Raw genomic sequence first — 24,422 nt, 5'->3', positions numbered from 1 at the left:
CTTGATTTCGGTAGGGTTTCAGAGAAAATGAAAATCAACTGTTTCATATAGTCTTTAAAATCTGCAGAGACATTTCACTTCCTTTGTCAGAGCAGCCGTTGTCTTATATAAGAACTGCAAACTAACTGCAAAGCCTTATGGTTAAATACTAAGTCTCTGCACTATGTGGAGAGAGCAGTAAAGGAGGGCGCAAAGTGAGTCGCAATAAGGTTGCCCCCCAGCGGCGCCGACATTTGGTTTGCACGCGGCGTCTGCACCTCCTCGGACCTTTGGCCCGGCAGCTGGCTCGGGGCGGGCCGGCGTCCGCAGGTGCAGTACCGGGCTCCGGTCACAAGGCGGAGCCAGTCCCTCGAGCTGGCCGCGCGTCCTCCCGGCGAGGGCGGTGTAAGGTGCAGCGGCGGGAAGACAGGATCCAGGGCGCCGGCGCAGGTGAAGGGAGAGCAGGGCAAAGGTTTTACCTCCTCCGTGGGACAGCTGATGTTCCGCTGAGCGTAGGAGAATATTAAAAAAATTCAAAAATTTCAAAGAAGGCACAAAAGCAGGATTTAAAACGATTTTCATTATTTAATAAATATTTATCAAACACGACTATGTGCCCTGTACCATTTACAGCACAGCAGACAACAAAACGAAGGCCTTGTCCTTGTGGAAGGCGTTTTTCACGGATTAACCTTATTTTGTCAAAGCCATGAAATGAAACCGAAATAATGGCTCAACCTCCTTATTCAGCAGAACTATTCTGTTCAGAAAAAGGCATCTTTTCCCACAGGTCCCTCTAATCGAGTGAGGATCATGTTTCCACCACTAAAATATGCTTTCCAAAGAGCCCTGCTCCACCCGCGGCCTCACCACGGAGCGAGCTGACCAGGCGACGACGAGCGCCACGCTGAGGTCGCCCCGCCAGCATCACTGTCCTGGTGGTAGTGGGCTGCTCGGGCTGCCGACAAAGTACCACAGACTGCGCGCCTGAACAGCAGAAATGTATTTCCTCACAGTTCTGGATGTTGGAAGCCAGGACGAAGTGCTGGCAGGGTGGGTCTTCTGAGGTCTCTCTCCTTGGCTTGCAGACTGCTGTGTTCTCCCTGTATCCTCACATTATCTTTCCTCTGTGTGCACATCCCTGGTGTCCATGTGTCCAAGTTTCTTCTTCTTATATGGACACTGGTCAGATTGCATTATCGCCCACCCTGATGCACTCATTGTAACTTAAGCACCTCTTTAAAGCCCTTATCTCCAAATAAGGTTATTTTCTGAGGTAGTGGCATCAGGGACATGACTTTGGCGGGACACCATTCAGCCCATAGCAATAACAATCACAATAATTACACCCTGTTCTGGCCCGACTCTCTGCTGCCTGGACCACTGCAGTACCCTCAGGGAGTATTTCTGCTCTCACCAACCTCCTCAATCCATTCTCCAGCAGCCAGAACAATCTTTCAAAATGAAAATCCTATCACGTGATTCCCCTGCTTCAGACCCTCCAGCGGCTTCCCACTGCGCTGATAACCTAGACGCCACTTCAGGGCCCGCACGCTTTCCATGCTTTGGCCCTGCAGCCTTCTGGGCTGGACCTCACAGGGCTGGCTACAGCACCATGACGCTGTCCTCCTCCTGTTCCCCAGCACACAGCCTTCCTGTGTGCTTCCCCCCAGCTCTTCACAGGCCCGCCTCCTTCTCATCTGAAAGATCTTAACTCAAAAGCCACCTCCAGAGAAAACGTCCCTGACCAGAACACCTAATGTCTCCTCCCACCCAACCACCCTCACTCTCTAATAGTCATCCTATTTTATCTTCCTTATAGCACATTTTATTACATCATCCTGTTTTGTTTACTTTGCAGCACTTATTACTCTCTGAAATTATCTTTATCTGTTTCCTTGTATATTGTCCATCTCTTCCCTCTAAAATATAAGCTCCACGAGGACAGAGGCCTTTCACTGCTCTATTCCAACACCTGGAAGGAGCTCATGCTTGGCAGGACTCAGTAAGTCTCTGTTGAGTAATAAATGAATTTGCAGAACACTTTATAGTTTGAAAAATGCCTTTTGATTAAAAAATACTTCTATATACATTCATTCATTTAATTCTCACATCAATCTGTATTAGAATCCCCATTTTAAAAAGAAGGAAACTAGATCTTGGAGAAGCTATTTGACTCACCCCCTAGGGGCATAACCCCTATGGAGTGAAAGTGGAAGTTGGTCCTGAGGTTCTGTCTCTGGGCCTCTTTGCAAGAACTTCTAGAACAATCGTGGGGGTCAGTGGGATTTGAGGTGAGAAAAAGACTCACATACAAACCAGAACCACCCTGCCTTCTGCAGACTTCTCCGAGATGTTTTGGTTATAACAATGGTTTAATAAATGTTTACTAAATTAATTGACTAAAACATTTTTCATTGTTGTGAAAAGTCTAAATAATTCCAAATTCAACATTGCCAAATGGCTGCTCATTGCCCAAACAGAACAAACAAACACGAAGCTCCCTGTCCTGGGGTTTCCTTTTAAGAATAACACCAAAACACCATTTGGCAAACACTACAGTGATCATTGTTACGGGCAAGAGCAACCGATGGCTGCTAAAATCAGTGGGCAAAGTTTGAGGAGAAATAGCATATTTGCATGGTCTTGAAGTATCTTTCCAAAGATATTTACTAATTACAAGGGGAAAAGTAATAACTTATAGTGGGGAAAGCTGGCAGACACTCTCTGAACCAAGTGATCAGGGAATATCATCAGTAATAAGACATTTCAACAAGTGCCCCCTGACACGATGCTCTGAGAAGAACACAAAATCACATCTATGGCGTTCTTCGCAAACGCATCACCACAATCAATGCGGGAGAAAATGTCTGACAAACTCAAACGGAGGACATTCCACAAAGTCACTGAGCAAGACTTTTCAAAAGTATCACACTCAGGAAAGAAAGATTGAGGAGGACCTGTCTCAGATTGGAGGAATTTATAGAGACTAGACAACTGAAGACAACAGCAGATTTGGCACTGTACCCTGGAAGAGAGAAGGGAGGTGCGGGCACAGCTGGTGAAAGTGCAGTAAGATCCGTAGTTTAGTTCATGGTTTCGAACCAGTGTTAATTTCCTAGTTTTGATAACTGTACCATGATTGCATAAGAATGACCATGAGGGGGAAATCGCTTAGGGACACACAGGAACACTCTGCACTATTTTTTGCGTTTCTGTAACTCTAAAATTAATTTCAATATAGAATGTTTTTAAAAACACTGAAAAGATTACATTTTAAAATAATAGCATAATAAATTCCTTTTTTCTCCATGGTCAAAGAATGAAGATTTCTGGTTAATCAGTTATTTTTAAGGAGTTACATCTTTTATATATTAGGGACATTCGCCATTTGCAATATAAGCTTTTCTCAAGTTGTTATTTATCTCTTGAATTTTTAAAGTTTTCTTCAACTTGAAATTTTTTTTAATGTGGCTGAATGTGTCAGCCTTTTTACTTCTGGATTTTGTTTTGAGTCATTTTCACCACTCCAAGTTCATAAAGAAATTCACCCATATATTTTACACTTAGATTTGTGTTGCCTATAGACTTTATCTTAGTATACAACTTGAAGTACAGAACTAATTTTATATTTTTCAAATGACTATCCAGCTGTTAACTCTATCTCTTCCCCACTTATTGGAGATTCACCCATGTCGTCTATTAACTTTCTATATGCACTTGGGACTATTTCTGGATTTTCTGTTCTATTTCATTGATCTATTATGCCACACTCTTACAACTGTAAAGGATTTGTAATTTGTTTTAATATCAATTAAAGCTAATCTCACCTCCTTGCTCATTTTTATCAGTGTTTTCTTGGCTATTTTTGCTATTTATTTTTTCATATGAACATTAAATTTACTTGTCTAGCTCTAGAAAAGATCTGTTGGTATTTTAACTAGGATTATGTTAAATTTATGAGTTAATTTAGGATTGCTTGACATCTTTATGATTTCAAGCCTTCCTATCCAAAAACACGGTATGCCTTTCCATTTGTTCAAGTCTATTTTTATATCTTTCAGGTTTTCCTAATGTAGCATTTGTACTTTTTTGTTAAATTTCTGCGCTTTTTTTTTATTGTGGTTGAGTCTTCTCTCCCATCATATCATCTAACTGGCCATTGTTTGTATAGTTGAGGCTCTTGATTTCTGTATATTAATTTTATTTCCTACTACTTTATTAAGTTTTCTTTTTCTTTTTTTTATGAAGAAGATTTGCCCTGAGCTAACATCTGTTGGCAATCCTCCTCTTTTTATGCTTAAGGAAGATTAGCCTTGAGCCAACATCTATGCCAATCTTTATACGTGAGATGCTTCCACAGCATGGCTGATGAGGGGAGCAGGTCCACACCTCGGATCCAAACCTGTGAACCCAGGCTACTGAAGTGGAGCATGAAGAACTTTACCCACTCGTCCATGGGACTGGCCCCTAAGTTTTCTCTTTTTTCTTCTTTGTAGTAGTTTTTCCATTGAATCTCTTGGATTTTTCGGATATTTCATGATATCATATCTACAGATAGAGATAGTTTTCTTTTTTCTTCTATCTTTTCTACCTTCTACCATTTCCTGTCCAATATTTATGTCTCTATTATTACTTGTCTAATTGCATTGGCGAAAGCCTCTAATTAATGCTAAATAATAATGGTGAATGTGGGATAGTCCTACCTCATTCCTGACTTTGATGGAAGGTCTGCTCGTGCTTCCTCAATAAGTAAGAAACTGGATTTTAGGCTGAGACATATGTATTTCATGGTAAGGAAGTTTTTCCTCAAGTTCTACTTTATTGAGTGTGATAGTTAATTTTATGTGTCAACTTGACTGAGCTAAGGGATGGCCAGATAGCTGGTAAAACATGGTTTCTGGGTGTGTCTGTGAGGGTGCCTCCAGAAGGGATGAGCATTTGAATCGGTAGACTGAGTAAAGAAGAGTGTCCTCACCAATGCAGGTGGACGTCACCCAATCTGTTGGAGGCCTGAGAAGAAGAAAAAGGCAAGGGAAGGGCAAATTTGCTCTCTTTGCTTGAGCTGAGACATCTGTCTTCCCCTACCCTCAGAGATCGGTGCTCCTGGTCCTCAGGTCTTAGGCCTCAGACCAGGACTTAGACCATCAGCCACCTGACTCTTGGGCCTTTGGACTCAGGCTCACACCACCGGCTCCCCTAGTTCTCAGGCCTTCAGATTCAGACTAAGTTATACCACTGGAGTTCTGGGTCTCCAGCTTGCAGGTGGCAGATCGTGGGTCTTCTTGAACCAACTCCTATAATAAATCTCTTATCTTTATCTATAGCCATCATATCTTTCTAGCTAGCTAGCTATCTCCTGTTGCTTCTGTTTCTCTGGAGAACTCTGACTAATACATTGAGTCCTTAAAATTATGAATGCGTGTTGAATTCTGTCAAATGTCTCTTAAATATCTATAGAAATGATCCTGTAGGATTTTTCTTTCTCAGATCTGTTAATATGATGAACTATATTAATACTCTCCCCAACATAGAACTATTCTTTCAGTCTGGAATAAATCTCATTTTGCTTTAATGGGTTATTGCATTTTGTTGCTAGTATTTTATTTTCAATTTTTGTATAGATATTCATCAGTAAGACTTCTGTAGAGTGTCTTATGCAATTTTTATTACATTTTTGGTATCAACATTATACTCACTTCAGAAAAAGAATTTGGAAGTTTTCGTTCTTTTCTTATTTTCTAGAATAAAAGATTAAGTACCATTAGGATGAAAATTGTTTTTGAGTTTAATAGAATTCTCCTATGAAACCATCTGGATTGAAGCCTTTTGGAGAAAGAGCTCTTTGAAAACTTGCCTATTGATTCTATGGAAATTGGTATTGTTTAGATTTTCTATATTTACTGAGATCAGTTTGTTTTGTTTCGTTTTGCTTTTTTTTAATCCATCGACTTTCTTTAAGTCTTTAATTCAGTGTTTTTTAAATTATATTCACAATGTTGAGCAACTTATCTCCTCTATCCAATCCTAGAACGTTTTCATCATCTCCCCAAAAATCCCCATGTCTGTTAGCAGTCACTTCTCATTCTCCTCTCCCCTTACCTCCTCACAATCACTAATCTACTTTCTGTCTCTGTGAATTTGCCTATTACGGATATTTCATATAAATGTCGTACAATATGTGGCCTTTTGTGTCTGCCTTCTTTCACTTAGCATAACATTTTCGAGGTTCATCATGGTGTAGCCTGTATCAAAATTTCATTCCTTTTTACCACTGAATAATTCCATTACATGGAGACTCCACATTTTGTCTGTCCATTCATCAGTTGATGGACATTTGAGTGATTTCTACTTTTCAGCTATTATGAATAATGCTGCTAGAAACATTTATATACAAGGTTTTGTGTGAACATATTTTTTCACTTCTTTTGAGTATGTGCCTAGGAATGAAATTGCTGGGTCATATGGTAACTCTATGTTTTACTTTTTGAGGAACTACAAATCTGTTTTCTAAAGTGGCTGCACCATTTTACATTCCTACCAGCAAAGTATGAGGGTTCTAATTTCTCCACATCCTCACCGTTTCTTATTTTCCTTTTTAAAAATTATAGCCATCCCAGTGGATCTGGAATAGTATTTCATTGTGGTTTTGATTTGCATTTCCCAAATGATCAATATGGCCAATGATGTCTGGCATATTTTCATGTACATATTGACCATTATGTTCTTTGGAGAAACATCTATTCAACTCCTTTCCCCACTTTTTAACTGAGTTATTCGTATTTTTATTATAGAATTGTAAGAGTTCTTTATAGATGCTGGATGCTGGACGCAGATATATGATTTGCAAAGATTTACCCCGTTTTGTGGTTTTGTATTTTCTTGATGGTGTCCCTTGAAGCACAAATGTTTTAATTTTGATGAAGTCCAATTTGTCTATTTTTTCCCTTTGTTTGCTTGTGCTTTAGGTGTCATATCTAAGAAACCATTGCCTAATCCAAGGTCACGAAGATTTACACATATGTTTTCTTCTAACATTTTTATAGTTTTAGCTCTTACATTTAGGGGTTTTTAAAATCAATTTTGAGTTAATTTTTGTATATGATGTGGTAGTGGTCCAACTTCATTCATTCGCATGTGGATGTCTGGTTGTCCCAGCACCATTTGTTGAAAAGACTGTTCTTTCTCCATTGACTTGCCCACTTTGTTGAAGATCAATTGACCATAAATGTAAGGGTTTATTTCCAGATTCTCAACTCCATTTCATTGATCTATATATCTAGCTGTATGTCATTATGCTGGTATCACAGAGTCTTGATTGCTGTAGCCTTATAGCCAATTTTTTTAAAAAGCTTTTTTATTGTGGTCTAAATAGTTTATAACATTGTGCCATTTCAATTGTGCATTAATATTTGTCAAACACCATATAAATGTGCCCCTGCACCCCTTGTGCCCACCTCCCCCTCCCTTCCCCCTGGTAAGCACTAAATTGTTCTCTTTGTCCATGAGTTTGTTTATATTCCACAGATGAATGAAATCATTTGGTATTTGTCTTTGTCTGGCTTCTTTTGCTTAACATTATGTCCTCAAGGTCCATCCATGTGGTTATGAATGGGACGATTTCATCTTTTTTATGGCTGAGTAGTATTCCATTATATGTACATACCACATCTTCTTTATTGAACATTAGTTGTTGGGCACTTGGGTTGCTTCCACATCTTGGCTATTGTGAATAATGCTGCAATAAATATAGGGGTGCATAAGTCTCTTTGTATTGTTGATTTCAAGTTCTTTGGATAAATACCCAGCAGGGGTATAGCTGGGTCAGATAGTATTTTCTATTTTTAGTTTTTTGAGAAATCTCCATACTATTTTCCAAAGTGGCTGCACCAGTTTACATTCCCACCAGCAGCAGATGAGGGTTCCCTTTTCTCCACAATCTCTCCAACATTTATTACTTTTTGTCTTGGTGATTATAGCCATTCTAACAGGCATAAGATGATATCAAAGTCTAGTTTTGATTTGCATCTCCCTGATGATTAGTGATGTTGAGCATCATTTCATGTACCTGTTGGCCATCTGTATATCTTATTGGGAAAAAAGTCTGTTCATATCCTCTGCCCACTTTTTGATTGGGTCGTTTATTTTTTTGTACTTCAGTTGTGTTAGCTTTTTATATATTATGGAGATTAACCCTTTGTCACATATATGATTTGCAAATATTTTATCCCAGTTGGTGAGTTGTCTTTTCATTTCTATCCTGGTTTCCTTTGCCTTGCAGAAGCTCTCTAGTCTGATGAAGTCCCACTTGTTTATTTTTTCTTCTGTTTCCATTCTCTGAGTGGACATTGTATTTGTAAAGATCCTTTTAAGACTGACATCAAAGAGTGTACTGCCTATATTTTCTTCCAGAGGTTTTTTGGTTTCAGGTATTAACTTCAAGTCTTTGGTCCATTTTCAGTATACTTTTGTGCTTGGGTAAAGACAATGGTCTACTTTCATTCTTTTGCATGTGGCTGTCCAGTTTTCCCAGCACCATTTATTGAAAAAGCTTTCCTTTCTCCGTTGTATTTTCTTGGCTCCTTTGTTGAAGATCAGTTGTCTGTATATGTGTGCTTTTATTTCTGGGCTTTCAATTCTATTCCATTGATCTGTGTGCCTGTTTTTGTACCAGTACCATGCTGTTTTGATTGCTATAGCTTTGTGATATGTTTTGAAGTCAGGGATTGTGATGCCGCCAGCTTTGTTCTTGTTTCTCAGGATTTCTTTGACTATTCATGGTCTTTTCTTGCCCCATATGAATTTTAAGATTCTTTGTTCTATTTCTGTGAAGAATGTCATTGGGGTTCTGATTGGGATTGCATTGAATCTGTAGATTGTTTTAGGTAGTATGGACATTTTAACTATGTTTATTCTTTCAATCCGTGTGCCTGGGATATCTTTCCATTTCTTTATGTCATTATCGATTTCTTTCAGTAATTTCTTATAGTTTTCCTTGTACAGGTCTTTCACCTCCTTGGTTAAATTTATTCCTAGATATTTTATTATTTTTGTTGCAGTTGTAAGTGGGGTTGTATTTTTGAGTTCTTGTTCTGTTAGTTTATTATTAGAGTATAGAAATGCCACTGATTTTTGTACTTTGACTTTGTATCCTGCAACTTTGCTGTAGGTGTCGATTATTTCTAACAGTTTTCTGATGGATTCTTTAGGGTTTTCTATATATAAAATCATGTCATCTGCAAAGAACAAGAGTTTCACTTCTTCAGTGCCTTTTTGGATTCCTTTTATTTCTTTTTCCTGCCTAATTGCTCTGGTCAAAACCTCTAGTACTATGTTGAATAAGCATGGTGAGAGTGGGCACCCTTATCTTGTTCCTGTTCCCAGAGGGATGACTTTCAGTTGTTCCCCATTGAGTATGATGTTGATTGTAGGTTTGTCATACATGGCCTGTATTATGCTGAGGTACTTTCCTTCTATACTCATTTATTGAGAGTTTTTATCATAAATTGATGTTGGATCTTGTCAAATGCTTTCTCTGAATCTATTAAGATGATATGTGGTTTTTCTTCCACCTTTTGTTGATATGGTATATCACATTGATTGATTTGTGGATGTTGAACCATCCCTATGTCCCTGGTATAAATCCCACTTGATCATGGCATATTATCTTTTTAATGTATTGCTGTATTCAGTTTGCAAATATTTTGTCAAGAGTTTTTGCATCTATGTTCATCAGCAATATTGGCCTGTAATTTTCCTTCCTTGTGTTGTCTTTGGTTTTGGGATCAGAGTGATGATGGCCTCATAGAAGGTGTTAGGAAGTGTTCCATCTTCCTTGATTTCTTGGAATAGTTTGAGAAGGATAGATATTAAATCTTCTTCAGATGCGTGGTAGAATTCTCCAGAGAAGCCATCTGGTCCTGGATTTTTATTTTGGGGGAGGTTTTTGATTACTGTTTCAATCTCTTTACTTGTGATTGGTCTATTCAGATTCTCTATTTCTTCTTGATTCAGCTTTAGGAGGTTGTAAGAGTCTAAGAATTTATCCATTTCTTCTAGATTGTCCAGTTTATTGGCATATAGTTTTTCATAATATTCTCTTACAATTGTCTGTATTTCTGTGGTGTCTGTCATAATTTCTCCTCTTTCATTTCTAATTTTATTTATTTGAGGCTTCTCTGTTTTTTCTTAGTGAGTCTAAGTGTTTGTCAATTTTCTTTATCCTCTCAAATAACCAGCCCCTTGTTTCAGTGATCCTTTTTACAGTCTTTCTTGTTTCAATTTCATTTACTTCTGCTCTAATTTTTATTATTTCCCTCCTTCTGCTGAGTTTGGGCTTTGTTTGTTCTTCTTTTTCTAATTCTGTTAGGAGTAGTTTAAGATTGTTTATTTGAGCTTTTTCTTATTTGTTAATGTGGGCCTGTATTGCTATAAATTTCCCTCGTAGGACAGCTTTTGCTGCATCCCATAAGAGTTGGTATGGTGTGTGTTTGTTATCGTTTGTCTCCAAATGTTTTTTGATTTCTTCAATGACACATTGGTTATTCAGTAGCGTGTTGTTTACTCTCCACATTTTTGTGCCTTTTCCAGCTTTTTTCTTGTAGTTTATTTCTAGTTTCACAGCATTATGGTTAGAAAAGATAGTAGAAATGATGTCAATCTTCTTAAATTTATTGAGGTTTGCCTTGTTTCCCAATATATGGTCTATCCTTTAGAATGTTCCATGTGCACTTGAGAAGAATGTATATTCTGCTGATTTTGAATGGAGTGCTCTATATATAGCTATTAACATCATCTGGTCTAGTTTTTCATTTAATTCCATTATCTCCTTGTTGACTTTTTCTCTGGATGATCTAGCCATTGATGTAAGTGGGGTGTTGAGGTCCCTTACTATTATTGTGTTGTTGATATCTCCTTTTAGATTTGTTAATAGTTGCTTTATGTACTTTGGTGCTTTTGTGTTGGCTGCATAGATATTTATAAGTGTTATGTTTTCTTGGTGGAGGGTCCCTTTTATCATTAAATACTGCCCTTCTATGTCTCTCTTTACCAGTTTTATCTTGAAGTCTACTTTGTCTGATGTAAGTATGGCAGCACCTGCTTTCTTTTGTTTGCCATCAACTTGGAGTATTTTCTTCCATCTCTTCACTCTGAGCCTATGTTTGCCTCTAGTGTTGAGATGTGTTTCCTGGAGGCTGCATTTGTTGGATCTTGTTCTTTAATCCCTCCTGCCACTCTGTGTCTGTTGATTGGGGAATTCAATCCATTTACATTTAGAGTGATTATTGATATATGAGGACTTAATACTGCCATCTTATCAGATGTTCCTGGTTCCTCTGCATTTCCTTTGTTTCTCAACCTGTGTATTTTGGACTATGAATTTGATTAGTTAGTTTTCTCCATTTTCTCCTTGTTTATCATAAATGTCTCTGTTCAAATTATTTGTTTAGTGGTTACCCTTAGGTTTGTATTAAAAAATCTCATAGCTGAGATAGTCCATTTTCTGATAGCCTCTTATTTCCTTAGACTATATGGATTCCATCCCTCAACTCTTCCCCATCTAAGTTATTTTTGTCACATCTTTTTCCATCTTGTGTTGTGAGTTTGTGGTTAAAAATGTGGTATAATTTTTATTTTGGTGTTTTCCTTTTCTTTACCTTTAATGTTAAAGTTAAGTGTTTACTAACCTGATCTGATAGAGAGCTGCCATTTTCTGATTATTGCCTACCTATTCATCTCCTTGCTCAGGGCTTTGCAGCCCCCTTCCCTTTTTTTTTCTAGGTATGAGAGACTTCTTGAGAATTTCTTGGGGCAGTCTTGTGGCAATGAACTCCCTTAGGTTTTCTTTATCTGGGAAAATTTTTATTTCTCCATCATATCTGAAGGAGATTTTCACTGGATAGCACATTCTTGTTGAAAGTTTTTGTCTTTCAGGATTTTGAATATATCATTCCACTCTCTCCTAGCCTGTAAGGTTTCTGCTGAGAAATCCACTGAAAGCCTGATAAGGGTTCCTCTGTAAGTTTTCTTCTGCCTTGGTGCTCTTAGCATATTTTCTTTGTCCTTGACTTTTGCCAGGTTCACTAGTATATGCCTTGGAGTAGGTCTTTTTATACTGACAAAGTTAGGAGATCTGGAGGCCTCTTTCACATGGATTTCCAGCTCCCTCCCCAGGTTTGGGAAGTTCTCAGATATTATTTCTTTGAACAAGCTTTCTACTCCATTCTCATTCTCTTCCCCCTCTGGAATACCTATAATCCTTATGTTGCATTTCCTGATTGAGTTGAATATTTACCTGAGAGCTTCTTCACTTCTTTTTAGCCTTAGTCTCTCTTTTCCTCCCTCTGAAGCATTTCTATAGTACTATCTTCTGGCTGATTCTCTCCTCCATATCGTCAGCTCTGTTGTTTAGGTAATCCAGATTTTTCTTTATTTTATCCATTGCGGTTTTCATCTCTAACAATTCTGATTGGTTCTTCTTCATGGTTTCAATCTCCTTTGTGAGGAAGCTCCTGAATTCGTTAATTTGTCTTCTGTGTTTTCTTGTAACTTGAGTTTTTTTTTATGATAGCTGTTTTGAATTCTTTGTCATTTAGGTTATGGATTTCTGTGCCTTTAGGGTTGGTTTCTGGGTACTTTTCTCTTTCCTTCTGGTCTGCAGCCTTAATATACCTACTCACACTTCTTGATGGGGTAGATTTTTGCTTCCTCATGGTGTTCTTATCTGGTGACAGCTGCCACGTATTGCCACAGGATGGGGATCAGGCACTGTGTATTCTGGGCCCGGCATGAGCAGGGGCTCCCCAGCTCCAGCCACTGACTGCTTTTCTCTGTGAGTGACTGATCAATGGCAGATCTGGAGCACTGGGCAGGGGGAGGGGTGCTCTCCTTCCCCAGTGCTTCCGCCAACCCCTGCTCGTCTCTCTGTGTGGAGCTCTAGGCATTTGCAAAACTGTGCACTTTCCCTTTCCCCACCGCCACTGTCAAGCTCTCTGCACCATGTTCTGGATGAATCTTGGCTGGAGTACCAGGTGGGGTCTGGGGCACCTCTCTCAGCTGTGCACTTTCCCCTCTGGGGCTGCCACACTCTCCGCACCAAGCACCAGACAATTCTGGGGCTGGAGTACCAGGCGGGGACCAGGGCACCTCTCTTGGCTGTACACCCTCCCCTCTGTGGCTGCCACACTCTCCACACTGGGCTCCAGATGACTCTGGGGCTGGAGCACCAGGTGGGAGCTGGGGTGCCTCTCTTGGTTGTGCACCCTTCCCTCTGTGGCTGCCACTCTCTCTGCACTTTGCTGCATATGACTCTGGGACTGCACACTTCCCGCCACTGCCACCAAGCTCTCTGCACCTTGCTCCAGGTGAGCCTGGGGCTGGAGTGCCTGTGCCCTTTCCCCACCACCACTACCCCGCTCACTGCACCGTGCTCCAGATGATGCTGGGGCTGGAGTACAGGCAAGGACAGAGTGCCCTTTTCTCCTGTGCACTTCCTGCTGCCGCCACCTGTCTCTCCCCATGGAGCCCCTGCTGATCAGCTTCAACTTCTTCTGGAGGATCCAGCCCCATCATCACCTTCAGGTGTGTGGCTACGTGGGTCTCTCAGATGTCTTTTTTGTTGTGTGTGTGTCCTCTGTTGGTGTATAAATGTTCTTTTTTTTTTGTATCTTAGAGGGGAGAGTCCAAGAGAAGAGCTCAGTCCACCTTGACACTGACGTCTTATAGCCAATTTTGAAATTGGGAAATGTGAGTCCAATTTTGTTCTTTTTCAAGGTTATTTCTGGCTATTTTAGGTCCCTTGAAATTCCATATGAATTTTAGGATCAGCTTGTCAATTGTTGGAAAAAAAAAAAGGCAGCTGGGATTTTGACAGGAATTGTGTTGAATCCATTGATCAATTGGGGAGCACTGCATCTTACCAATATTAAGTCTTCCAATCCAGGTACACAAGACTAGGATCAGTTTTGACAAACTATATCTTACTAGAAAGTTGCCCTTTTCAGATAGATTTTCAAATTTGCTTGTATAGAGCTGTATAAACTACTTTCTTATCACATTTTAAAATTTCCTCATTTTGACAGTTATTGTCCCAAGTCATTTGTGTAACTGTATTTTCGCAAAAAAATGCTAGTGGTTTGGGGCCAGCCTGGTGGCACAGCGGTTAAGTTCACACATTCTGCTTCGGCGGCCCCGGGTTCACTGGTTCAGATCCCGGGTGTGGACATGGTACCACTTGACACACCATGCTGTAGTAGGCGTCCCACATATAAAGTAGAGGAAGATGGGCATGGATGTTAGCTCAGGGCCAGGCTTCCTCAGCAAAAACAGGAGGACTGGCAGTAGTTAGCTCAGGGCTAATATTCCTTAAAAAAAAATGCTAGTGGTTTACCTTTTTTTAATCTTTTACAAAGAACCAGCTCTTCATTTTATTAGTTCCTACTGTTGCCCTGTTTCCAGCCTTGTTAATTCTGTTTTTATATTCACTAATTCCTCCCTTCTGCTTTCTCTCAGTTTACCCTTTTTCCCTAAATTTTTGAGTTGGATGTTCTAGTCCTTTTTTTTTAATGCTTTTATTTTTCTTGATATAGACATTTAGTAAGTTCTGATTTGGTTATATCTCATAGACTCTGAAGTCATTTCCATTTTCATATCTCATTTCCATTATTGCTATTTTCTAGAAGTTTTCAATTTCATTGTTATAAAATTTCCCCTTTGACCTGAGAGTTATTTATTTATTTAATGGGCTTCACAAACAATTTCTAGGCTGAGTTCCAGATTTGAATATGGATGAGATTTCCCAGGAAAGGGTGTAAAGTGAAAAGAGAGATGACGGTAAAACTCTGATGGTTAATAAGACAGAAAGAAGGATAGTTGTCCCCAAACATTGCTGAGAAGGAAGAGTCGGAGATGTTGGATGAAAACAAAAGGTGATGTCATGGAAAACAAGGGAAGAGACAACTAGTGACCTCAGGGAAAACAGTTTGAATGGAAATTGGGCTGGGAGATAGAAGTCAAATTGCAAATTGCATGTTAAAGAATGAACAGAGTGAAAGTTATCAGTAAAAGCAAACTCCTTTCCTTATTAAGATTCCTAGCTATGGAGAGAAAGACACTAGCTAGGGGCTTTATCCATTAGAAGGTTTTTGGTTGTTGTTTTTTGTTTTATGTGAAGGACATCTGTGTAGTGGGATATTCGGGAATAACAATGGAGGCCTTTCCATCCATAATTCTTTGTTCTCTTCCTCCACCTGGGTGGCCTGGGCATTTCATGTTCATTGCCTATGGGAGAAGATAACTCAGCAGAATGCAGAGATCAGGGTGAATGCCAAGGAAAGCATAGCTATCAAAAGCAATCTTACCTGCGAGGGTGTGGCTAAGGCTCTTCTGCTATCCATGCCTGCCCCTGGGCAGACATGCTTGTGTCTGCCTGGTTTTAGGTTAGGGGTTCAGGAGCACCACAAGGCCTCCTTAGGCAGGAGAGCTCTCAGTGCCAGCTCTATGCTGCTCTTTTGCATGCAGTCCTGGACTATTTGGGACTGCGGGCAGCTCTGTAAGTCCACCACACAGACACACTGTTATCCAAATTTTTCCCCAAGCTTTCATTTAGATGCCTTTGAGCAGAAGGGGAATTCCTCTTGCTCTGCACCCTTGTTTATATCTGCTACTGTCAGGCTTTGCACCATTAAAGTTTGTCCTTCAGGTCCCTGTTCAAGTCTTTGCTCATATTTGTGTGTGTGTGTGTGTTTTAGGAGCTCCCCAGATGATTTTAATGTGCACCCAGACCTAGGGACCACTGTGCTAGTCCACGTGCAATCTACCATCCTATAGCTAGAGTTTTCTTTCAAAAAGTACAAATCTAGTCTTATCACTTCTCTTCATTTATGGGTTTGTATTGCCTATATGACAAAATCCTTAGGGCAGCAAACAAGATCATTCACTAAATGGCCCCTAACCCACCTTTACACATTCATTTCCTAGTCCACACAACTAGCTACATGCCCTCTGCTAGTATTATTGACACTGTATATGGACAAAAGACAATATGATATGCATTACAGAACCCAGACATTAAATATCTCTGCTCTTTCATAAGTTTATAACTTAGGAGGGACAAAAATATAAGCTTTCAATTAAAAACATAAAGACTCAGAGTAAGGTGAGCAAAGAAAAGATGGCATAAAATGACCTCTTAGTGGGAGGTTGGAAACTATTACAAAATGCCTCAGTAGTTCTCAGAAAAAATAGACAGTTGAGTGTCACTTCTCTGCAATTCAAAAAATGAAATAGAGAAGGCTGTGGGTTTGGAGCTGGTGTAGCTAAGATGCCTTTAAATTAACCAAAAGCTTACTTGAATCACAGCACGTACAGCCTGGTTTCTGGCCTGGTTTCATTACTGCATTATACAGTGGCTCCTCTCAACACTTGTTTCTGAGTCCTTCAAAGATGAAAATAATGAATTCCTATGCTTCTTGGGGCCCTGCTAAGGTAATCAAATCTCCCTTTCATAGTCACTTGAATAGCATTTATACCATTCTTGTCCTTCTCACCTTCCCCAGGGAAAGAAAAGATTCATATATCTTGCCTTACTATCTCTGTAGACGGAATGGATGAAGTTTCTGTCACTCCCTCTATCTAGAATATTTAGAACACTGAATTCCGTTGCTACGATTGACTACAGCCAAGGTGGAGTTACTTGCTCTGTGTACAAGGTGGAACCACTAGTTACCAACCCCTACTGCCCTTCTCACTCTCCCTCAAGTAAATTTGGGGCAATTTCAAACAACTCTTGGACTTTCTTACATGACCACAAATGTATCTGATATCCATAGCTCATCATTTATGGAGGAAGTCTTAAGCATTCTTCACGTCATGCTTGAGAGGCGTAGCAAAACAACGATAGTTCTTCTTCTATACTCCATCAGCCCTCTCTGCACAGGCCACCCTCTCAGCCAGCTTCAACCTAGCACACAGCTCACCAAGATATCTAGGGGCCGCAAACCCTTCCTTGGGTTCCTGGGGAGAAAATTCAATAATGCCACTCTGTGAGCACAATGGTCACTTCTATAACAAACTCCAACACCCAGTGGCTCAATATTGTAGTAATGGAGAGGCTTATATTATCCAGATGAGTTTTCCTGATCAGTAAGTGGTTTTCCTCCAAAAATCATTCAGGGACCCAGCTCTTTCCATCTTGTGATTCCATCATTTTCAACACATGGCTTCCAATGTCACTCTGCCTGTACGTACCAAGGCAGAAGGGAAAAAGCCTGAAGGGTCACACATGGGAGCGTTTTATGGGTCAGGCCTAGGAGTGGCATACATCACTTCTACCTACATTCCATTGGCCAGAACTTAGTCATATGGTCTAGCTAGACCTTAATTCCCAGCCTCCCTCTATCTGCAAGGGAGTCTGAGAATTATAGTTAGCTATGGGCTCAAGAAGAGAGGAAATAGAATTAGACTACCCAGTCTTGACCACAGTCCACCACCATGACATGAATCACTAGCACAACCAGGGAGGGGAGTGAGTGGTCAGAAACCGGTGAGTTTATCACAGAGTGCCAACTGCTGGCCTAGAAAATTGGCTTGGAATGGCCTATTAGGCTTATACAACCTCATCAGGATTTCGGGATAACTGTACCAGATAGGTATTAAGGTACCTGCCGAATCCACAGTCCTTCTGAGAGTTTCTTAATGTCTAAGTTGTTATGCTTTGTCCCATTTGATCTGCCTCCCTAGGCAAAGCTGCTTTAACCAGAGATGGCTACATAACCAAAAAATCACATCTATAGGTTTACAAGAGAAAGGCCCGGGAAGTTGTCTCTCATACAAGCTCTGCTCAACAAAAACGCTCTCTACCCAATATTGACAAATGAGCAAAGAGCCTTTCCTTCTTTCTTCCTCGGGAGTTTTAAAGGAAGACATACAGAGAGAGATGTAGATGAAAGAGAGATGGAAGGGCAATAACAGATTGAGAGAAAGAAAGAGAAAGCAGTAAGCAGAATCACAAGGTATCAGAAGCCACAAGCAGGTAGAAGCAAAGGGGTAGGAGTCACACCGTCAAGATTAAATTAGTTGGTAGCAAAGTAGGAAGACAAATCTGGAAGAGAGAGAATACAAATAGATGAGTAGAGTCATCAGCATGTTAGACTAGTAGAGCTGAGTCACAGAGTCACAGAGTGATCACTGAAATACAAGAGCCCTGTAGCCCCTTAATGGCAACAAATGCCATTCCAGTGCGCTAAGAGGCTTGAATGTCACTGTGGTAAGTTTTTCACTTATTCCTTATACACATAAGGAATAATTACTCTTTATATCACATATTTCCAAATATATGCTTACAATACACTTGCATTAACTAAGAAAACTTAAAGATTATTTAGTCCCATGCAACCTGGAAGAGCATGACCACGACAGAATAATGAAAGGGAGCTAGATTTCCAAACATGTCTGTAGCCGTCTGAGCACACAGTGATACCTTTTGGTTTGCGTCCCCCTCTATCTTTCAAAGCTAATGAAGACACTGCCATAAGCTGTTCTCTGTTAGGCATTTGCATGAAGTCTTCCACACTGAATAGGGCTGACACTTTTCAAGTGAATCCAATATTTTATTTTCTATGTTAAGGAGAACAGGTTGAGGCTGCAGGAGTATGAACCTGGAAGCCACAGAGGATACACAAGCACAGGCAGCAGGAATTATACTCCCAGAGGCCCAGGAAGTACACTCCCTAAGATCACCAATCCTCAGCCTCTGGCTCCCAATTTTTGTAGCTATGGAGCAAAATTTGTACCTCACGTAGACAATACAATAAGAACAACAGACAGACATCTATAATCCAGGGTCAACTCAAGTAGGCCTCCAAAGATATCAAATACAGAAAGGGTTTTCTTTATCACAACAGCCAATTAAGTGCCCTGAACAGGCTGGCCTGAATACAAGTGTCATTCTTCTGCCATAATGCCATCCTATTAATCAACTCCCAACTACAAAGCCTGGGACAGAGTTTACTGGGAAACCTAGGGCCCCACACCTTTTGGGATGCCCTCCAATACACTCAAATCTGGGACACTTATGCACTTAGACTAAGATTGACCTGGAAAGCTACATCCATTCTAGACTCCTGAGTGCCACTGAGAAGCCGTGGAAATCAACTTCATCACGGGTCTGATCCCATCCCATAGGAACAGAACCATACAATGAAAGTAAGCAACCATTTGAGTAAACAAAGGAGGTAACAAAATAATATATATGCCTTTTCTTGTATATGCATAGATTATTTTTGGAGTGGTCCTTAGAAATTAGTACTTTGGTTACCAGTACTTCGGAGGGGTTCTGGATGGCTGGTGGAAGGGGGTTAGAGGGACTTTTCTCTGCACTTTGTTCTCTTTGAATTTTTAACCATGTGAATGTATTATCTATTCAAAAACTTTTTTTAAATTTTAATCCCCTTTCATGATTACTCCCTTCAGATCCTGTAACTAAGATCCACTGCTTTCTCTCAAATCTTACTCCCCTCTTTAACATCTTTAACAAATCCTCTTCTAATCTCAGTCAAAGTGGGTTTCTGTCTTAATCTGTTCAAAAGCAGCTATAACAAAATACCAAAAACGAAGTGCTTATAAATGGCAAACATTTATTTCTCACAGTTCTGGAGGCTGGAAGTCAAAGATCCTGGTGCAGGCTGACTTGGTGTCCGCTGAGAACCTGCTTCCTAGAAGCCCTCTTTTCACCGTAACCTCACATAGAAGAAGGGACGAGCTAGCTCTCTTGTCTCTTTTATATGGGCACTAATCCCAACCAGGAGGGCTCCACCCTCACGACCTAATCACCTTCCAAAGGTCCCACCTCCAATACTATAATACTGGGGGTTAGGATTTCAATATACGAAATTTGGGAGGACACAAACATTCAGACTATAGCAGTCTCTTATTCATCCCCCCACCACCCTACTCTCAAAATTTAATCATGTAGATTGAGATACCCTATCTCCCAACAAGAAAAAAATCTTCCTTTTTAGGAAAACGGAAGAGAAAAGAATTTGGGTTTACAGGATGGATTGTTTGGCAGTGTAAGAAAGGGATAAATAAAGCCTTTGAGAAAGTTCGCATCAATAATTTTAGTCGTAACATAATAGTAGCATCATATTGTAAACAATTCACATTTCCAAAATTAGGTGATATGTGAAATTATGGCATGGTCATACGCTGGAACACCTTGCAGCCATTAAAAACGGTGGTACAAATTTACAAGATGTCATTCAAGTACAAAGTATTCAAATACAAAGCAAACTTTTTTTGGTAGATTGGCACCTGAGCTAACAACTGTTGCCAATCTTTGTGTGTGTGTGTGCTCTTTCTCCCCCAATGCCCTCAGTGCACAGTTGTATATTTTAGTTATGGGTCCTTCTAATTGTGCTCTGTGGGGTGCCACCTCAGCATAGCTTGATGAGTGGTGCCGTGTCCACGTCCAGGATCCGAATCGGCGAAACCCTGGGCCGCCGAAGTGGAGCGCATGAACTTAACCACTCAGCCACAGGGCCGGCCCCGAAAGCAAATATTTTAAACGTGAAAGAACTCAAGGAAAACTACCCATGAGCACTTTTCTGAAAATAAAATCGACAATAGAATCCAGACAATAGAAATAAATCAAAATAAAGAATTCAAGGACAGAGTGGGAAATGATGGTTAACGGTAACTGCATTCAAATACAGGAAAAATATACTAAATTACATGAATGCTAAACAAAGTATAAATATTCTACCTTTTCAGTGTAAAAATAATAGTATACTTAAGGTAAATTGGGGGATTGAGGGAGAAAAAGTGGAAGGAATTTTCAAAGCACTAACGCGCTCCTCTTCTACAGCAGGCAGTCAACTGACACTTTCTCTATTTGAAATAGGCAGTTTTAAAAACACACATGACAAGTACAACCTCTTAATGTTTTTCTCATTATCTTTTCTGAATTTAAAATAAATAATGGCTCTCATGGCCAAGAAACATTTGAGATTCCACAATGTCTTCAATTTAAATTAATCTTTTTCTTTTGCTACATTCAAGTAAAATTAAATTAATACTTTTTATTTATAAAAAGCATGGTTATTGTGATGTTATTTTGATAGGATAGTGTCTTCTTTCACTCATTTAATAAATATTTACTGGGCACCTGCCTGGTGCTGAGCACAGGTCCAGGTGCTGAAATGCAGCCATGAGCAAAACAGACAGGCCCCTGCCCCCGGAGAGGACCAGCTAGAGACTGCGTCCATCATTTCTTTCCTTTTCCTTCCTTCCCTTTACTCCTTCTTCCTTTCTCGTTACCTCCCCTTCCTTCTATCCATTTATGCTATTGCACATGGATACAAAGAAGTCTAGAATGATAGTTCCCTAACAGCAACAACTGTTATTTCAGGAGGAAGGATTTGGGACGATTTTTTAAAACTTTCCTTAAGTGATTTTTTAATCACCGTTCATCTAAACGGCTATTACAAGCAAACAATTTTTTTACAAAGCAACTGGAAAGTGAGAAGGCGAAAAGACAAGGTATAAACCACTCTTTAAAAAGTATTTGCTTTTACGTGTAATCATGAAGTATTTCAGAGAAAGGACAGAAAAAAATATGACAGACAGTCATATACCCAATACCAAGATTTAACAGATGTTAACATTTTGCCACATTTGCTTCAGACTTTTTTCCCTAATAATGAAACACGTCAGCACCAGCTAAAGCCCACGCTCCACCCCTTCTCCCTCGTGTTCAGAGGCACCCACTGTTCTGAGGACAGTGTTCATCATTCCCATGCATGACTTTTTATCATAAACAATAAACACTATCATTTTGTATGTTTAAAAGTTACATATGTGGTATAATGTTCCTTCTTTTTGTAATTTTTTAAACTCAATATTGTTTTTGAAATTTATCCAAGTTACACATGTAGTCTTAGTTCATCGTTCATTTCATTCATATGTGTGAATAAACTCCAGTTTTGATGGATCACGCCCTATCATGGGTTCTGTGGATCCGACAATCCCACTCCTCTTTCATGTTTTCCATCCACAACGCAGACCCCTCTGTCCATGTAGCTCTTCAAAAGCTCTCTGAGTGGCTTCAAGCTTTCTCAGATAATCATTGTTGGGGGAACCTGTCCGTGCAATTTCTCCACAGCACTCACACTTTTTACTACCTGATACAGATGAACTGGAAAATGTTGTATGAACTTCTCTTCAAAACAGTATTAAATGTGAAGTCGATGTAACATTTCTGGCACCTGAAGTCCTCTCAGGAAGAGTTACCTCTAATCCATTACAAAAAGGTTCTTCTTATTTAAGTCTTACTGAATTTTAGACAAGACCTAACACTCAAGGTTCCTGCCAATTGCTTAAGAAACTCGTCTCCTGATCCGTGAACAGATGAACGCTGGGCGTGCCCTGGGGAGTCGCGCTCAGCGTGGCGGAAGCGGTGAGAGCGACTCCCCGCCCAGCAAGAGGACGCCTGGGCCGCTGCAGCACCGCACGTTCGTCTGGAGACGAGAGACAACAGGGAAATGAGAGGGAGAATCCCCTGGAGGTGAGGCGAGCACAAGCAGTCACGGAATAGTCTGGAACACCAATGATCAGGTCACTCCGCAGAGGCACCGAAGCCTGGGACTGGCACAGACAGGGGTGGTCGAGGAAAGGGGAAAGACCAGAACTTTCAATCCGGGGCTGGAACCTACAGCATCCTAGATCACCAAATCCTTGAGTAGCAGTCTGTTCTGGGATGGATTAAAATGGAGTGCTTAAAAATATATAAGTTGATCTGACCGCATATACTTTTACAAATTCGTTCATATGTTTTCATTTCATGCTCTTAATACTCGTGTGGCCTAAGTGGTGCACGTATTGTTATTTTAACTTAATAAATAAGGAAAATGAAATAAAAAGGGTGGCACGTAAAAAAATCAATGAGAGAGCCAGCAACTGACATCGAGTGTACTTTTGTTCTATTAGAGTCAAAGATGAAAGACCATCACTTACAAAAAACTAGACTTGTTTGTGAATAAGATTTGAGTGACTTTCAAATTAAATTTATCAGCCACATGGAAAAATTAGCTTCTCTACTTTAGAAGCATTCCTTGTGGGATGTGATCTTTATTTTTTACCAAACTAGATTTATTGGGGTAACTTACTCTGTTAAAACTACTCTAATGACCTTTGCTTGTTTCCAAAAATTAGTCCATACTCAGAAGGTGTGTAATTTGACTAACTTTTTAAAAATTTCTGAAGGCCATAAAGTAAAAATAGTAAAAAGACAGAAGGCATACATTTCACAAACTAAGGCTAAGATCTTTAATATAAAAAAGAAACATAATTCAATGGAAAGAATAGGGAAAGGTCGTGAACTGCCGGTTCAAACAAAAGGAAATACAAATTGCTTTTAGACAGACAAAAAGACATCCACAACTAGAGAAAGGAAAATTAACACTCGGTTTCTATTTTCACACATCAGATTGGCAAAAATCCTCAAGTTTAATAATTAAACTTTGTTTAAGAGCGAGTGGGGAAACAGGCAACTCATATAATTAAGTGAGAGAATTTACTGTCAAGATAGCAACACCTACCAAAAATATTCATGCAGTTTTACATATTTCAAAGAATTTATCCTAGAGAAAAATTCTCACTTTTGCCAAATAATATGCATACTAAAATATTCTCTGCAATATGGACTATCACAGCAAAATCCTGCAAACAACCTAAATATCTATTGATCAGAGATTAATTCAATATTTGTGGTTCATTCGCACAATGAAATAAAGAAGCTCTTTATGTATTAATAAAGAATAGTCACAAACATATATTGATAAGTGAAAAATGCAAAGTGCAGAATGGTTTTAGAGTCTTTTACCACTTACGTTAAAATTACACACAGATCCTACAACTCAACATCAAAAAAATAAAAAATCTGGTCAAAAAATGGGCAAAGGACATGAACAGATATTTCTCCAAAGCAGTTGTACAAATGGCCAATGAGTACATGAAAATATGCTCAACACCATTAGTCGTTAGGGTAATACAAATCAAAACCACTTTACACTCATTAGGAGGGGTATTTTAAAAAACACAAAACAGAAATTAAGTGTTGGCAAGGATGTGGAGAAATTGGAACCCTTATGCTTTGCTGGTAGGAATGTAAAATGGTGCAGCTGCTGTGGAGAACAGTATAGTGGTTTCTCAAAAAATTAAACACAGAACTGCCACATGATTTAGCAATTCCACTTCTGGGTATATACCCAAAAGAACTAAAAGCAGGGACTTAGATATTTGTACACCAATGTTCACAGCACCATTATACAAATAGCCAAAAGGTAGAAACAACACAAATGTCCGTGGACAGATGAATGGATAAACAAAAGGTGGCGTGTACAGACACAGTGGAATATTATTCAGCCTTAAAAAGGAATGAAAGCCTG

The sequence above is a fragment of the Equus asinus genome, chromosome 30 (assembly GCF_041296235.1).
Source record: "Equus asinus isolate D_3611 breed Donkey chromosome 30, EquAss-T2T_v2, whole genome shotgun sequence".
Classification (NCBI taxonomy): domain Eukaryota; kingdom Metazoa; phylum Chordata; class Mammalia; order Perissodactyla; family Equidae; genus Equus; species Equus asinus.
Note: the sequence above shows the minus strand (reverse complement) of the source record.